The sequence below is a fragment of the Cryptotermes secundus genome, unplaced genomic scaffold, assembly GCF_002891405.2.
Source record: "Cryptotermes secundus unplaced genomic scaffold, Csec_1.0 scaffold194, whole genome shotgun sequence".
Classification (NCBI taxonomy): domain Eukaryota; kingdom Metazoa; phylum Arthropoda; class Insecta; order Blattodea; family Kalotermitidae; genus Cryptotermes; species Cryptotermes secundus.
In genome coordinates, this window is record NW_019738957.1 from 123,626 (window position 1) to 142,109 (window position 18,484).

The following is an 18,484-nucleotide window of genomic DNA, read 5'->3' on the forward strand; positions in this document are numbered from 1 at the left end:
TTGTGTTATCGTTTATTTTACCTTCACCCATCCATTAGATTTGAAGGCATGTGTAGGAAGTGCAGAAGTAGTTCTACAAATTTTGGAGCATTTAATAAGTTAAATTCAGAATGTGTGTAGCACTGTGGGAGGTGTAAAATGAAGTGTTGGGTTTGTGTGAATTTTTATTTTAAATGTCTGGATTTTCTTGGAACATGATATTTTTGTGAGGAGTTTCAAATGGTCATATTATTGGGGAAAATTTGCTTCAAGGTCTTGTGTCATTGTTAAAAAATTTTGCTGTGGTGAGGTGTTTGATATCGGACAGTGGGAAATCATGTTTTTGACATTCTGTAGGGATAGGAAGCAAATAGAAGTTCTAGTTTAATTGACCTGATTTAAGATCACAGTATGTGATAATCTTGGGGACATAGATGTCTATATTAATGGAGCTGAGCCTCTGTTGAGATGCCAATTCTGCAGCTACTCAAGAATTTCCCAGCATTTTATGGAACCCTAATGATTATTACTGTGTTCAAAAGAGCCCTCTAGTAGTCCCTATCCTGAGGCAGATCAATCCAACCCATACCATCCTATCCTATGTGTGATTCATTTTAATATTGTCCACCCCCCTAGGCCTTGGTCTTCTAAATGGTCTCCTTCCTTCTGGCTTACCCACCAATATCCTACGAGTATATGGATTCCTCCCATTTGTGCTACATGCCCTGCCCACATCATTCTTGACTTGATTATGCAGTTTTCTCCAGCCTCCTGTCACTTCATCTCTCTTCAGTCGAAATATTCTCCTAACACCATGTTCTGAAATGCCCTCAGTCTTATGTCCATCCCTTAATATCAGAGACTAAGTTTCACACCCATACAGAACCACAGACTAAATTATAGTTTTGTACATTCTAATTTTTATGATTTTGGACAGCAGACAAGACAAAATTATCTGCACTGAATGGTAGCAAGCATAACTTGAGTTGAATCTCCTCTTAATTTCCTCTTGAATTAAGCAGGTACCCCATTTGTGAAAATTACTCCAGGATATTTTGGAAAAATGTGTCACCTGTGGTAAGAACATTAGTTCTAGTATTTGGGTTCTCTTCTGTTGAACAGGTAGGTAGGAGTACTCATGGTATGTTGTGCGAGTTTTAATGAAAAATCTTCAAATTAACTTATGGAACTTATTTCAGTGTAAGTAGACATACCCACAATTTCGTTGTTTTTTTGGATGCCATATTACTCGGTTGTGTGGCACTAATGTTTTAGACTCATTTCAGAGATGTTGGGTTCAATCACTGTAATGGGAAGCAGCTATCATCATGGGGTCATAATTTTCCTTCAGGCAAAATTTTGGGACTACCTGAATGCAGCAGCTTCAAAATCATATTGCACCTGTTACAGAGGTATGGTCTCATACAGACCCAAAATAACATCCTGAAGAACAAGATTTTTACTCACTGATATATTGGGTTTTTGGACTTTATCCATCGTCCTGGTTTTTAAGATAACTAATAAAAACACGTTTCAGAAACTGGATCTGTTTCCGTCCTCAGGTGAAGGAAAAACGTATTCTGTTGGGCCCGTTAGAAAGAGCTAGCCTCAATCACTGGACAGTGAATAGGTTTTTCCTTCACCTGAGGACGGAAACAGATCCAGTTTCCGAAACGTCATGTTTTTATTAGTTATCTTAAAAACCAGGACGATGGATAAAGTCCAAAAACCCAATATATCAGTGAGTAAAAATCTTGTTCTTCAGGATCAGTTATTTTNGGTTTCTGATAACGAAGTATTGCTGCATTACTGCATTAAGAGCTTTTGTTCAATTTATGGTAAGAATTTGCTATTAATCCATTTTATTCCAATTTTTTTTTATTGCTAGTGGGGTGGGACTAAGTCCCTTTTACTGCAGCCACTTCTGGGTTATTGTACCAGGCCCAGATAATAGGTGAGGGTGACTGTGGAGCAATTGGTGGAATGAAGATTGGCAGGGAAACCGAAGTACTCGGAGAAAACCTGCCCCAGCACCATTTTATCTACCACAAATCCCCCTTAATCAGACCTGGGATCGAACCCGGGCCGCTGTGGTGGGAAGCCAGCAACTAACCGCTTGAGCTATGGCGCGGCCTTTTTTCAATTTTGATTTGAAGCTTCACGTAACATTGCATATAATGTATAGACATGTATAAGATAGTTTCTAAAATACTGAAGAATGAAAGTTATACACACAGCATGTCACAGGATACCCAGGAATATTTTATGCTTTTAAGGATTTTGAGAGAGAACAGTATTTAAATTAGTCAGCAACTAAATTTACATTGAATACATATTGAATTTTAGTTTCAAAATATGGACCAATAAAAAAAAAATGGCAGTTACCAATGGCCAAGTATGAAGACCAGTTGTATGATGCAAGGTGAGGGATTTTTTTTGCTAAATGGTTTATTAGTAACAGACTCCTGATGTATTCAGTAAGACTGATCTCAAACATAGTGCAATGGTAGTGAAAGACTGGTTTGGGGAGGTGACATGAGTGGCTATGAAGTGTTGACCTGGCATCTAAAACCTGTGTGATGAATAAGATGTATTATGGGCTGTAGATTAATGTTTGCAGCATGATGGAATGTAATGTTTGCTTACCGAGTCCATGCCTCAATGTTATCAAAAGTTTTTTTGTAGTACAAAGAAGGAATCTTACCAGACTTGTCTGTACCCCATACCTTTTTTTTTATTGCTAGTGGGGTGGGCCTAAGTCCCTTGCACTGCGGCCACTTCTGGCCTATTGTACTAGCCCCAGATGATAGGTGAGGAATGAAGATTGGCAGGTGAAACCGAAGTACTCAGAGAAAACCTGTCCCAGTGCCACTTTGTCCACCACAAATCCCACTTGACCAGACCTGGGATCGAACACGTGCTGCCGCGGTGGGAAGCCAGTGACTAACCGCTTGAGCTGTGGTGCAGCCCACCCCATACCTTGTTTACTGTTCCAGTTTTTAATGCACCAAAGCTACAAGTCTATACATTTATGCAGCACTTGAAGCCTTCAAAATATAGTGCGTACAATCAAGTGCGCGCCGCGGCTGCAATTTGCCGTGAGTCATACCACCGCAGAACGGATGCAACTCCCCCCCACGACTGCACGGCAAATTGCAGCCATGGCACGCACTTGATTGTACGCACTGTATATACACATTTAAATATATATATTTGTTTTGTATCAAGATCATCTCAAATTATTTTAAATTTCATGCACACATCACATATCACCATTTGTTTGCAAACATGCTCATTTTTCCTTTGTGACAGAAAAGGGCTCATAGAAACAGTCTTCATCATTTTTTCATAATAATAATAATGAAAAAATCAAGATGGTAATCTGTGACTTGTTAAGGGCAATGCGTGAGGCATTACAAGAGCTTACCAAGTTTGTACATACTTGTACAAAGAAACTGGTTTCGTTGTATTCTGTGTCTGATTCAATTTAAGACCAAAATATTCCTTTAAGAATGAAGTGAATCTTCTTATGGGTAATATTCAACCCAGAACCTCATAAATTAAGAAAGTGTGCAACTATTGGAAATAATTTTTTTATTAAAAAGATAGGCATATGATTGTTAGAAAACTTACAAACTATCCTGTTCCATAAAAATTAAGGGTTGTAGAAAAAGTGTTAAATATAAGAAATGTTCTTCTTGGAGAGAGATCTTTGAAAAAGGAACTGCTTCTTTATTTCAATAAAGCGTAGGGTATCCGAAAGACTATGACACACACTTCCAAATTATGCGTATTTACATAGAAAAAGGGGGAAAATATTGTGTTTTTATTGGTTTTTGCTGTTTGTTTTGTTGGACTCCTGGTACTTCAAGTGCTCATATGCTGGCAGTATTGCAGTAATTTATTATTTGCCCCTGGCAAATGTCATGAGATTTGAATCACAATAAATTATGTAGTTAGTGCTTAGCATTCAGTTCATATACTTTCCTCCAGACCATTCATACTTCTGCTTGTCTTGCAAGGACAAAAGAGGGAAGTGTTCATAAGGCAGGATTTTGTTTACTGACAGTGACAGAGTAGTGAAGTTGATTGTTGGCAGGGGAAACTTAGATTTACAGGGACGCTGAACCATTGGTGGTGCCTGGAGTTCCCCATGTTTAAAGAATCTTAATTTTATATGAGATGAAGGATAAATGGGAAGTGATTAAATCTTAAATCAGGACACTACATGTTAATAGGATTCCTCTGAAAACATAATATGAAGATGTTTTATAAACAACTACAGATACAAGAGCAGCACCTATGAAAGGACATATAAGAACAAAGGAACTGTCATTAGATGATCCACCTGTTGTAAAAGTTAATGAATTACAGTGGAACCTCGCTTAACGAGCACCTCTCATGCCAAGTAATTCGCATAATGAGCAAAACAAATTGTAAAAAAAGTTTCGCATAGCGAGTGACGAGAAGGGAAGTCCCGGATTGTGCGCTTGCTACATCAGTCTGTGTTTAGCACTCGTTCCGCTAGCTCTTAGTGTCGCTTGTGATCACACATTTTTCCAAACTTGTATTCAGACATGTTATTTGTGATTTTTTTGTGCAAAATTTAATAACCCTTGCAGAAATGCCACCGAAGAAAAAGCAGCAAAAAGACAGCCATAAGAGAATAAAAATAACTGTAGAAATGAAACGTAAAATCATTGAAAGGCGAGAATGAGGTGTGAGCGTGGCTGATCTAGCACGCACATACAATCAGTCTACATCAACGATTTGCACTATCCTCAAGAACAAGGACAAGATTAAGGAGATATGCTTCAAAGGGAGCGACAAGAATATCTACGTGACGGTTACATATTCTCGACGATGTTGAAAGGTTGCTCTTAATATGGATAAACGAAAAGCAATTGCAAGGCGACACCATTAACGAGAACATCATTTGTGGGAGGGCGAAAGTGATTTTTGCCGACCTTGTTACGAAGACGCCAGGATCATCAACGGCCGAAGAAGAAGCATTTAATGGAAGCCGTGGGTGGTTTGAGAAGTGTAAGAGAAGAACCGGCATCCACAGCGGTGTAAGGCACGGTGAAGCAGCAAGCTCCGACACAAGGCAGCAGAGAACTTCTTCGGCGACTTCAAGAAGCTCGTAGATTCTGAGGGTTACCTGCCACAACAGGTTTTTAATCGTGACGAAACGGGTCTCTTCTGGAAAAAGATGTCGAAGCGAACCTACGAGTATATAACAGCAGAGGATAATGCATTGCCCAGCCATAAGCCAATGAAAGACCGGTGTTTTCAATCGATTCCAGCTATGTATTGATTCAGATGGAGACTATTTTGAATAAAAAGGGTGAAATTATGAAAATAATTCATGTCTTGTATTTTTAATGAACACTGTCCTAACAGAACCTGGACACACTATGTATCTTTCCAAATTTTTTAAGTTCTTACATTGAACTATAATAAGTATTAATAATTAATTATGGCATAATTATATGGAGTATTAGTACTCTTGTATACATGGTATGGCTAGTTGACAAATATAAAATTACATTTAAATTAGTTATCAATCACTGAACTAATGAAATCTTGTAGTATATTTTAGTTTCCTCAGGCCAACATCTTTAAATTAATTTGTGCTAATTTTCAGTTACATGTCCCATTCTGATGACGAAAAATTATATTATTAAACTGATTTTAAGGATGTTGGTTTGAAAAAAAGGTAGCGAGAAAAATATTTATGCATTGTAACTCACCATAGAAGTCAGCTGAGTAGGGGAAGCAGCAGAAGGATGTCAACTTGTTGGCAAAATAATTATTATCACATATACACACCAAATATTCATATATGCAAAGTATGTAATTTAATAATTAAAAATGTATGAATCTCTCAATTCTGAACACTAGTTTCACCACTAATTAATATTTTGAATTTGAAAATGCAGCATTTTATGACAGCAATTATAAGTTATTTAAAAAGTTAAATTTATTTTGTTTTATTAAATGAGTGCTTGAAAGATTTAGTTAGGCTAGTGAGACTTTTGTATGTGCTTTCTGTCCATTAGCTTATTAATTCTGGGATAAATTGAAGTGATAGATAAACAGAGACAGTCAGAAAGTTGCAGGCAGTTCAAGTTTTAAGCACAGTCATGGCAGAAAATTCAGTTTCACAATCTAAATTTGGTTATTCATTTTCGTTCTTATCCAGAATTTCGTACTAATCATAGAATTAATGGTACTTTCCAGTCCATTGTCTGATGATAATTCAGCAAGTTGAAGGTTTTCTTCACGGGTAGTGAACAACAAATGGGTTTACATTCCACATATTTTGCCTCCTGGGTTCCTTATTTTTGGGTTAATACTTTTCAAACGAAAACATCATATTAAAGTGGGCTGCAATAATGGCTGAAACTGAATTCTACGAATAGAAATCATCTGCTTCTACAATCCAATCTGAGTACGACTGAAACATGTTATTGTTTCCTTCTGCAATCATATTAAGCTAGAGTTTCTTAGTGAATGATTCGATCTTGTTCGAAGCATTAAATATTTTTGTATCTGGATGTTGAAGTTTTAAATTCAACTAGTTTATGTAAGAAAATATGTCATTGACATATTCCAGACTGGCTACACATTTCGTATAATGGAAATAATGGGACAGGTCACTTTTCTTACCAATTAGAAGCAGTTGCTTAGAATGAGTTGCCTCTCTGTATCTTCTGCCATATCAGATATCAGCCTTTCATTCGACAATGGAATGTGTTTCATTTTACTTGCCTGAGACTGGCCTAATACTTCATTACAAGCAGCAATCAAAGCAGGCTTAAGGAGTTCTTTGCCAATGGAATACGGTTTCTTACATTTAGCTGTCTTTAATGATATTAAATAGGCTGCCATCAGAAGTGAGGTGTCAGTGGTTGAAGTTTGGGAAATAATTTTCTTTTCTATTTAAAGTGCATCTCTCTTACGCATAAAGAATTCAGGCGTTTGTTGACTAGATTGGAACATTTTGTGTTTAGATGTCGGGTAAGTTTTTTTTTAATTCGCATATTGGGGGGTGGAGTCCAGCTGGGTCCACTCGGCACGGCAGTCACTGATTGGCCTATTGTACCTGCCCCGGGTGATTATGATGATAGAGAATTTGGTGGAATGAAGATTGGCAGGGGAAACCGAAGTACTTGGAGAAAACCCGCCCCAGCGCCCCTTTGTCCACCACAAATCCCACTTGACCAGACCCGGGATTGAACCCGGGCCGCCGCGGTGGGAAGCCAGCGACTAACCGCTTGAGCTATGGTGCGGCCTTTGATGGCGGGTAAGTTGTGATGGTATTCCCATTTTTCTCCAGTATCTGACAAATGCAAAAGATCTCATCAGTGGTTGATCTGTTACATCGAAACCCACGCTGATACTCCCGACTAATTTCATCTCTGTATGGACTGAACCTTGAGAGAAGAATATTGGATAAAATGTATGTATGAAGTTGATAGTAGTGATATCCCACAGTAATTACTACAGCCAGTTTTATCACCATTCTTGTGAACTGGTACAATAATAGACTCCTTCCACTGATCAGGCAATTTTTCCTTATGCCAAATAGAAGTAATTAGCTTATGGATCTTAGAACATAATATTTCACATCCTGCTTGAATAAGTTCTGCCGGAATTTGATCACTACCTGGTGATTTATATATTTCCAACTTTGCAATAGCAATCTCAACCTAAAAAGGTCTAATGCTCTTGTTCTTACTGTTCATTGCTAGCTCATCAATTTTGTATTTCAGATATTCCCTCTTTTTGTTCCTGAAATGCTTGCCTGTTTCATCTCTTATATTATTAAGATTATCCTCATTTATTTCGTTTGGAGCCTGTAACCACCACAATTTTGCTTGTTTCTTTTGGTCTAATAATTTCGAGCATCCTTCATCGAACCATGGCTTATGCTTCTTCAGTTCATAATAACCTAGACTCTCTTTGACAGAAATTTTGATACTCTCTCTAATAGTATACCAAGCTTTATTAACGTCCATCTCAGTGTCTAAGTTTCTAAAGATGTGAACCTATTTGAGATTTTAACACGATACTGCTCCTTACCATCTACCTTTCTTATTTTCTTGAGAATGAACCTCTCCATATGAACTCTGAACATTGTTTGTTTACTCGCTGCCAGTCTTTCCCTAACCTTTGCCACTACCAGGTAGTGGGCAGTATCACAATGTGCTGTCCAGAATGATGGGACATCAAGTATGCTTAAATGGGGTCTGCTATTTATCAAAATATGGTAAATTTTGTTGTGTATCTTACCATCAGAAGTTCAAATAAATTTATGAATGTACTTAGAACAGTATGATTTTTGGATGTGGAAAGTTGACCACTCTAACTCCATTATTACTAATTTCGTGTAAACTCTCGTTCCAAATTGTTGACTACCTACTTCGGCAATGAAATCTCAAAACAAGATTTTCATATGGTACTTGGAGAATTTGTTAAATAAATGTTCTAGTTCTTTGTAGAAACTGTCCTTTATATCATCAATTTTATCTTCTGTTGGGACATGAGCATTCAGCACAATTATATCACACCATGGACCTCTTAGTGCTATGTATGACATCCTATCATTAATGAGCTCTACCCTCTTAACTGCTGATATGATTCTCTTATGTACAAAAAGAGTTTGTAACTAATTCATGATTCTCGTTCCTCTTTCCATAGAAAAATGTGTATTCGCCTGCTGGTTCGGTGCCACCTCCTTCCCATCTGATCTCCTGTACTCCCGCAGGTAGTTTCAAAGTTCATCCCACAACTCCTGACACAGGATCTGTTGCCTAGGCAATTTCCTAGGTAGCGGTCTGACTATGTTTCTTTGCCTAGGAATTGCTAGCTGTTGACTAGCAATGGACGCTGGTTGTCACTCAGTGTTTTGACAACGCGTTACCTAGGAACGGACACTTCTCTATGCAGTGGGTTCACATGTCACAATATATATTGAGAAGATTTGCGTCAGAAGTTCCCACACCCGTGTGGTGGCGGGGTCGAATACCTTGACAGTGACCCTGCGAGTCGTAGGAGGCGACGAAAAGGGAAGTCTCAAATCTGAGACAGTAAAATATGGTTGCGAGTCCCATGGGACTCGAATCCGAGACAGACCGCGCTGGCAAGGGCCAGCAGCATATGCAAAAGACAGACCCGCCTTCTCTTCAGAGAGAGCGCCCCACAAAAACAAGACCGTAACTGTCAAACGGTAATAAATAATATCTGGTCACGAGCCCCAAATGGGGCTGACTGACCGTCAGTCGTAATGAGACTTTGACTTTGACTTTGAGAAGCTCTCACTGTCTGTTTGAGGAAGCGTCGTTGCTGGCTTCTTGAGAACGGAGTGTTGAGACTTTTTCTGTATTAATACGTGTATTGTGACGTGTTATCTTACGCTTATTGCCGCGACAACCGCTACAATCGGAGCGGACACTTCCACGGTAACGAATACGTGGAAATTGTGGAGTTCCCACAGCGACAAATCGTAACAGCGAATTGTCGTTGAGTAACAACGAGGGAAACGAAACACGACATAGCATCTCCGTGATAACAGAGGACTCGTTGCGTAAAAACGAATTGTTAGAAGCATTGAATATAGTGTCCTCTAAGCGGTTCGAAAAACCCCTATATAATGAAGTCCAGCATTCGCCGAGATATATTTGAGATCCAGCCACGGTCAGAGGCACTTGGAAGATAACCGCCGCAGAGTGCAATTGAAGTGCTACAAATTGTACTTGAGTGCGTAAGAGTTTTCAATAAATATCCACTAAATCCGAGACCCACGCGAAGTTACTTGTCGCGTGACATATCCAATACGAGAAAATATTTTATGCCAAAATGGTGAGTATTATTGTTGGATTGTTTTTAAATACAGCATTATAACGAGCAAGGATTTTACGTGTTGTTCCTGTATAACTTCTTTTACGCGTTCTGCAGAGACCGAAGTACGGAATACGTTACTGCTAATGGGTTTTGCCAAGTTGCGGAATTGAAAGATTAATCATGTTTGTGGTAACTTAACGAAAATCTGAAGTTATCGTGTTTGCAAAATTACTGAAATAAACTGAAGTTTGTGGTCGCCGCTTGACGTGGCAGTTGCTACCTGTTGGTAATACAGGGAACTGGATTCAGATCATTTTATTTTTTTTTTATTTGACGAAGAATTATTATAGTCAGTTCTGTACTGTGTAATGAGGTTGTGTATTCAGCGATTCTTCGGTATATGAAGCCGAAAACCTTGTCCAAAGTTTCTCTGTCTCCGAAGCAGCGTTGGCTATCGTATCCGTTGCTGCGGTAACTCATTGGTCTCTTTTGCCTAGGCAATTTCCTAGGTAGCAGTATGCCTATATTTCGTTGCCAAGGAATTGCTAGCTGGTGACCATCAATGGACGCTGGTTGTCACGCAATGTCTTGACAATGTGTTACCTAGGAAGTGACACTTCTCTATGCAGTGAGTTCACCTGTCACAATATATATTGGGAAGATCCGCGTCAGAAGTACCCACTGTCTGTTTGAGGAAGTGTCATTGCTGGCTTCTTGAGAACGGAGTGTTGAAACTTTTTTCTATACTATTTTCCGCCAAAATGGTGAGTATTATCGTTGGACACTTTTTAAATACAGTATTATAATGAGTAAGGATTTTATGTTTTGTTCCTGTATGCCTTTTTTGCGCGTTCTACATAGCCCGAAAGTACGCAATATGTTACTGCCGGCGATGGTAATGGGTTTTGCCAAGTTGCGGAATTGAAAGATTAATCATGTTTGTAATAAACTCCGTGGCATTTAGTCCGCAAGTGAACTATACCGACCAAGCGACCGGAGCTTGTCGGCGAAGTTAGTGCAAACTATTGCGACAGAGCGTGTCGCGTGGTCAGCGCAACGGATACCCACGTCCATTAATCTCGGTTTTCTAGACTGGAGCCGCTAATTTTCCATTCAAGTAGCTCCTCAATTGTCCTCACGAGGCTGAGTGGACCACGTTCCAGACCACTAGTTCTCAGAAAATCTGGTAGTGCAGGGAATCGAATCCGAGATTCCTGGATCTGTAGTCAGGAACTCTGACCACTAGATCACAGAGGCGGTGAAACCACATCAATATACGTTGCTATTATTGTTATATTTAAAACACGTATAAACTGTAGAAATACTCCCGTGGCTATTAACCACGTAACAATCAATGTCTGACCGTCTCAATTCTCTCTCCTACATGAAACACCAAGGGAAAGAATGTAAAGAAGAAATAATGCTTACTGTAGTACATACGCTTCAGAACATTATTAAGGTTAAAAAATTGACAGATAATGCCACAAAACGAGTATCAATTCCAAAACTATGCTTACCCACTTATGGAGACTGTTGCTGAGTATAATGTATACTGTGAAACCACAAGAATGTGGGTCATGTTTGTGATAATTTGACGAAAATCTAAAGTTATCGTGTTTGTAATATTACTTAAACTGAAGTTTATGGTCGCCGCTTGACGTGGCAGTTGCTGCCTGTCGGTAATACAGGGAACTGGATTGACACCATTTTATTTTTTTATTTGACGAAGAATAATTATAGTCAGTTATGTACTGTGGAAAATTAGCTTCTTTGCTGTTAATTAGGATTTGTATTAAGTCAGTTTTCGGTATATGGAACCGAACACCTTGTCCAAGGCTTCTCTGTCTTCGACGCAGCGTTGGTTATCGTATCCGTTGCTGCGGAAACTCATTGGTCTCTGTTGCCTAGGCAATTTCCTAGGTAGCGGTCTGCCTACGTTTTTTTGCCAAGGAATTGCTAGCTGTTGAGTAGCAATGGACGCTTGTTGTCACGCAATGTCTTCTCTATGCAGTGAGTTCACCTGTCACAATATATATTGGGAAGATCTGCGTCAGTAGCTCTCACTGTCTGTCTGACGAAGTGTCGTTGCTTGCTTCTTGAGAACGAAGTGTTGAGACTTTTTTCTGTACTAAGATATTTTCTGCCAAAATGGTGAGTATTACTGTTGGAAAGTTTTTAAATACAGTATTATAACGAGCAAGGATTTTACGTTTTGTTCTTGTATAACTTCTTTTACGCTTTCTGCAGAGACCGAAAGTATGGTATACTTTACTGCCAGAAATGGTAATGGATTTTGCCAAGTTGTGGAATTGAAAATCAATCATGTTTGTGGTAACTTAACGAAACTCTTGAGTTATCGTGTTTGTAATATTACTAAACTAAACTGAATTCAGACCATTTAAATTTTTTATTTTACAAACAATTATTATAGTTAGTTCCGTATTGTGGAAAATGAGTTTCTTTGCTGTTAATTAGGATTTGTATTAAGTCAGTTTTCGGCATACAAAAAAAAATCTCCCGTGATTTTAGTCCGCAAGCGAACTATACCGACCGAGCGACCGCCGCTTGTCGGCGAAGTTTAGTGCCAATTTTTGCGGATAGAGGGTGTCGCGTGGTCAGCGCAACGAATCCCCACGGCCGTTAATTTCGATTTTCTAGACTCAGCCTCGTGATGATAATATCATATAAGTTAACTATTGTGGGATGCTGGGTGTAAGTCCCAGAGGCAGTTTAAGAAGTGAAATCTCTTTGTGTTTGCTGAATGCTGTGTCCCTCACAGACAAATGAGTATTTGCATTGTTCTTGGACTTGGTATGAATGGTAAATAGGCAGACAGACTAATGACTGTTGATCTGCGTAGGCTCTGTTATGGGCCATTTTTCAAGATAATTAATTCACTAATTCACTTAACCTAAAGTACTTCAGAAGGGCATAAGCATATTGGTCTCTTACGTTTTCAGTATTTTGTTTAAGTCAGTTTATATGAGAACATAAACATTGTGATTGAGTGGATAGCACTCATGCCTTGTCCTGGGTTCAGGTCTTGGCACAGATTGACTATCCTGACTGAGGGTTTTGTGGTTATCCTCAGTCCTGCCAGGCAGCTGCTGGAATGCTGCCCCACAGTAGGCCATGGCCATTTCCTTCCTCATTCATTCCAATTCATTATGCAGTTTTTGGTATATGGAACCGAAAACTGGTCATCTAGAATATCAGTAGATGAAAGAGACTTACGCAGTTTAAATGGATATAAAGTCACATTGCAAGGCTGCTACAATGGGAAATGAGTTACCCTTTGTGTGGTTTGTGAGTCCTGGCATTTGAAGTTAAATGCAGAAAGACTAGCATTATGTAGTTCATTTCAAGAGGTGTAAGATGAAGACAAAAACATAGTCTGCGTACTGAATATTTCATGATATGACATTGGTATTGCAACAGGATATGCAGAATGTTGTATGTTTTCAGCGTGAATGTATTTCGATCCACATTGGGCAGGCGGGAGTGCAAATTGGCAATTCCTGCTGGGAATTGTACTGCCTTGAACATGGCATTCAGCCTGATGGTCACATGCCATCTGATAAGACTCTTGGAGGCAATGATGACAGTTTTAACACATTCTTCAGTGAGACTGGTACTGGAAAACATGTTCCAAGGGCAGTTTTTGTGGATTTGGAGCCTACAGTAATTGGTATGTATATTAAAATCGTAAGAATTTTCTATGGTAAGCTATATGCAAGAGCTAAAGGTATTCTGGCATTCTGAATTAGACTGCTAATCATGTGATAAGTAGGTAGTTAGGTAGGCAAGAGTACTGTAGAGTAACAGTGAGAAGGGGTAGTAATTGCACAAAGTGAATAATGTCTCTTATAAACAACAATCAGTTCTTCTGTCAGTTGAAGCATGCTGTTTGTAACAAGACTGTTCTATGTAAAGAGGGTATGAAAGGAAATATGAAACTTGTTTCGATTGAAGTGAAGTGTGTCTCACTGCCTTAGGGGTGGTTTGTATGTTGCCCATTGTAAAGGGGTCATTGAGATCATGACAACGTTTGCATTATATGCTTGTAAGACTACTGCTAATGCTGGATTGTCCAAGTATAATCTATTGTCTAACTCACCATCTAGTATGTAGGGCAGTAATGGTGGAGCAACACTTCCATTATGCATGGTTCATAATTAATTTTAGGCATAGGTACAACTTAAATTTACCTAGGTAGAATTTGGCTGAAATTCTGTCTTAAGATGAAGTGACTGAATGACTTGTCCTTTTTGTAGTTAATGACTTCCAATTGGAAGGTTGTTGGGTATTAAGAGTATATTGAGAAAATTTTCTAAAGACTCTCAGGAACATTGTAGCCTCAATTGTCTTCTGAAACGTTACATCTACTTGTAGTACCTGCAGATTATTCATATAGAATCATACATAGGAAAAAATCATTCACCAGCAGTTATGTTAAAACAGGACATTGAAGCAGCCTTAACACATCCGAGTTATGTGTCGGGTTGCATGCAGGTATTGGTAGTTGAGCACAGACTGATGTGTCCACAGATGAGGTACGAACTGGAACATATCGAGAGCTGTTTCATCCTGAACAGCTGATTACAGGAAAGGAGGATGCAGCGAACAACTATGCCAGAGGGTACTATACGATTGGCAAAGAAATCATGGATTTGGTTCTCGATCGAATCCGAAAATTGGCTGACCAGTGCAGTGGTCTTCAGGGCTTCTTGATCTTCCATTCCTTTGGTGGAGGCACTGGCTCTGGTTTTACATCACTATTAATGGAAAAGCTATCTGCCAACTATGGAAAGAAGAGTAAACTGGAATTTGCAGTTTATCCTGCCCCTCATGTTTCCACTGCTGTTGTTGAGCCTTACAATTCTATCCTAACCACCCACACCACTTTGGAACATTCCGACTGTGCCTTCATGGTTGATAATGAAGCCATTTATGACATCTGCCGACGTAATTTGGACATAGAACGCCCCACCTACACTAACCTCAATAGACTGATTGGCCAGATTGTATCCTCAATAACAGCTTCTCTCAGGTTTGATGGCGCACTGAATGTGGACCTGACTGAATTCCAAACTAACTTGGTGCCCTACCCACGTATCCACTTCCCTCTGGTCAGCTATGCACCTGCCACCTCTGCTGAGAAGGCATACCATGAGCCGCTAACTGTCGCAGAAATTACAAGTTCCTGCTTTGAGCCTGCCAACCAGATGGTGAAATGTGATCCTAGGCATGGGAATTACATGGCCTGCTGCATGCTGTACCGAGGTGATGTTGTGCCAAAGGATGTTAATTCCGCAATTGCGACAATTAAGACCAAACGCACCATCCAGTTTGTAGACTGGTGCCCAACTGGCTTCAAGGTTGGCATCAACTATCAACCTCCAACAGCGGTCCCAGGAGGTGACCTGGCAAAGGTACAGCGTGCTGTGTGCATGTTGTCGAATACTACAGCCATTGCTGATGCATGGGCCCGCCTGAACCACAAGTTTGATCTCATGTATGCTAAGCGTGCTTTCGTTTACTGGTACGTTGGTGAGGGTATGGAGGAAGGTGAATTCTCAGAAGCTCGTGAGGATCTTGCTGCCTTGGAGAAGGATTATGAAGAAGTTGGCATAGATTCTGTTGTAGGAGATGGTGCTGAGGAGTACTAAATGGCAATTTAGTTTTGTGCTCTGAAGTAGGGTTACTTTTCAATTTCTCATAGAGTTATGGTACTCATTACAGTACATTTTCGAATTTGGGGCCATTCTTACATTTGTTCAACATCGACTTCATGTAATGTTCTTGGAATAAATATAATTTTCAGTTATTCCTACATCTGTACCAATGTTTGCTTAATACAATGTTCTTGGAATTATAAATATAAGTGTAATAATTTCTATGTTCAGCATGTGCTATGTATACTACATACTATAAATAATTGTTCTGACAGACTGTGTATGGTTTATTTTACCTTCGCTCATCCATTAGATTTGTAGGCATGTGTAGGAGGTGTGGTAGTACTCCCATAAATTTTGGAGCTCTTAATAAGTAAAATTCGAAATATGTGTCACACTGTGGGAAGTATAAATTAAGTGCTTGGGTTTGTGTGAATTTTGATTTTAAATGGTATCAGAATTTTCTTGGAATGTGTTTAGTTTCTTGAGGAGTTTGCAATGGTCAAGTTTTTGGAAAAAATTTGCTTTAAGGTCTTGTGTCATTGTTTAAAAAAAGTTTGCTGTGGTGAGGTCTTTAATTTGGAACAATGAAAAATCATGTCTTTGACATTCTATAAGGTTAGGGTGCAAATTGAGGTTTTAGTTTAATTGACCTGATTTAAGACTCCAGTATATGCGATAACATTGCAAGTATTGAAGTCCACTATTTGTGAAAATTATTTAGGGCTGTTTTGGAAAAATGTGTTACCTGTGGGAAGGACATCAGTGTCCACTATTTGATTTTTGTCTTTTTTAAATAGGTAGGTACGAGAATATGCATGGTAAGTTGTGCGAGTTGCCTTAATGAAGAATTGTCAAATTAACTTTTGGAACTTCTTTCAGTGTAGGTAGACATACCCACCATTTCCTTGGTTTTTGGATGCCATAATTACTCGGTGCTGGTGTGGCACTAATGTTCTAGACTCATTTCGGAGATGCTGGGTTCAATTCCTGTAATGGAAAGCAGCTATCTTGTCAGGGAACATGTTTTCCTTGCAGACAAAATACTGGCATAGTACATCAACACAGGAGCTTCCAATTTGTGTCATTCTACCAGTTAAAGATGTATGGTCTCATACTGACCAAAAATAACTGATCCCCAAGACCAAGATTCTGATATGACGTAGTGCTGCATTACTGCCTTAGAGCCTCTGTTCAGTTTGTAATAAAAACTGCTGTTAATCCATTTTATTGCAAGTTTGATTTGAAGCTTCAATGTAACACTGAATGCCTGATTACATGCATTGTAGTTTCTAAATTACTGAACAATGATACTTATACACATAGCATCACACAGCATACCCAGGAATTTTTGATGATTTTTAAGGATTTTTAGAGAGAAAAAATTTAAAATTTCAAATATTGTGACATGTCTAACTGTTGCTGGGCAACGGGAGGTGGAATGAGTTACCACAAAGACAGACCCTTGATAAACGGTCGGTTGTCAAGTTACGCAATAGCGGAAACAGGGTTACACAACCATAAGGAAAGCGGCGTTTCTCCATGCCGTGCTGAGTAGAGCTGAGCTGAGCCAAGCCAAAGCATACTGGTTGCTACACAGAAATAAACAACTCTCAGCAGTGTTGCCCAGCAACACCTGTATACACTTCGTTTATGCAACAGTGAAGTGATGTGGGTTTTCCGCTGTCCGACTGAGGGTTTATAAGAGAGACTGGAATGACTGAGCAGTTAGTTAAAATGTAGCAGCTGCCGAAGACAGCTGAAGTCTATCAGTCGCCAGATTCAGTTTTAGCGAGTGAAATGTGAACGTGAAGAAGTCATAAGTCAGTTGAAACATAGAAGCAGTCACGGGAAGAAGAATGGAACATGTGTTATACTGAAGATAGAGTGAATAGATTAGTGAGTAGGGTTTGTAAATTGTCTAAACCTGCAACAGTGTTATAAGTATCTGTAGTTATGACTTGTAGGTTGTTAAATAAACCAATTAACCCTTCAGCGTGGTTTGCCGTATATGGTACGCTGGTATTTAAATGGTCCTACTTCCGGTTTGCCATACACCGTACACCAAGCTGTAAGCTTAATTTCAAAGGCCCACAAATATGGAACAAACCATGCCAGCATGATGAAAATTGCACTGGGCTGTTGTGAAAAGAATGTGCTCTCTGTTCGTGTAAACATAACAATCAATTTCCTGCAGCTCTGTCAGTCAGTCTAAATAGAACGCTGACCTCACAGTTACAATGGCTGAGTGACTATGATATCAACATACCACAAAGATGATATACGTGTGGTTGTGAATAAAGCAAACAAAAAAGAAACAAAGCCCTTGGTTGTTTGCAATTACAACAGAAACATGCTAGGAGTGGATCTGACGGATCAAATGCTATAGCTGTACTTGCTTGAATAAAAGAAGGATACTAAGTGGTATCAGAAGTTATTCACGAGGCTACTATGTAGCAATACATAACACAATGGTCATATATCGGTGTCTCCCGAATAACAAAAACATGGGCACGCTAAAGTTCAGACTTTCACTAGCACAAGGCCTCGTGGAAAATCACGGTTCTGGTTTTCCTCATCCTGTATATGGCCGTCCGCCTAAAAGACTCAGAGACCGACATTTCCTAGAGCGTACTCCAGCCAAAGGAAAGAAGCAAAGCCTCAAAAAAGATGTGTGGTGTGCGCAAAACATGGTAAAAGGAAAGAATCTATTTACTGGTGTAGTGAATGTGAGGCAGGGTTGTGTTTAGATGGATGTTTCAGGAAATACCATATGAAACTCAACTTCTAATCCACTTGCTTCCATCGCTCAGATACAGAGCGGTCATATTATAAGGTAAGATTATAAAACGATCTTTTAAGGTGATTTCAATGAAAAATTCATAATTATATCTCATATAATTCAAAAGTTATCATACATAATATAATTCAGAGCAAAATTTAAATGGGCAATTAAAAAATACACTCAACTCTCGATTATC

General features: G+C 39.1%; 1 pseudogene; it reads left to right on the forward strand.

Annotated features, from left to right (window-relative positions):
* The first annotated feature begins 9,827 nt into the window (after positions 1 to 9,827).
* Positions 9,828 to 18,484, forward strand: LOC111871373 (annotated as a pseudogene).